The following is a 360-nucleotide window of genomic DNA, read 5'->3' as shown; positions in this document are numbered from 1 at the left end:
CATGCTAGAAACACGTTAAATCATGCAACACTTGGTTGAGTGCTAATGTATGCGATTAACGCCACGAAAGAAACAGGAAGTTGTTGTAACTCAGGCATACAATGTCCGATCTGCTTCAAACTTCACGTGTTCAATGATAGTCCTGGCCTGAAGACATCAACATGGCAAAATTCAGTTACGGTAAAAGCGCCACCTGTTGGCCGCAGGAAGTGTGGCATTTCGAAATGACTTTGGCATAATTCTCCTGTATTCACTCACTTAAATGCATGACGCCCACTGTTCACTGTTTTCCTGAGGCCAACGGGTAGCGGTGAGCCCGGGTGCGAGGGCCCTCTCAACGCTGCTTGCAGCTTTAATTAG

The sequence above is a fragment of the Megalobrama amblycephala genome, linkage group LG12 (genome assembly GCF_018812025.1).
Source record: "Megalobrama amblycephala isolate DHTTF-2021 linkage group LG12, ASM1881202v1, whole genome shotgun sequence".
In the NCBI taxonomy this organism is placed as follows: domain Eukaryota; kingdom Metazoa; phylum Chordata; class Actinopteri; order Cypriniformes; family Xenocyprididae; genus Megalobrama; species Megalobrama amblycephala.
Note: the sequence above shows the minus strand (reverse complement) of the source record.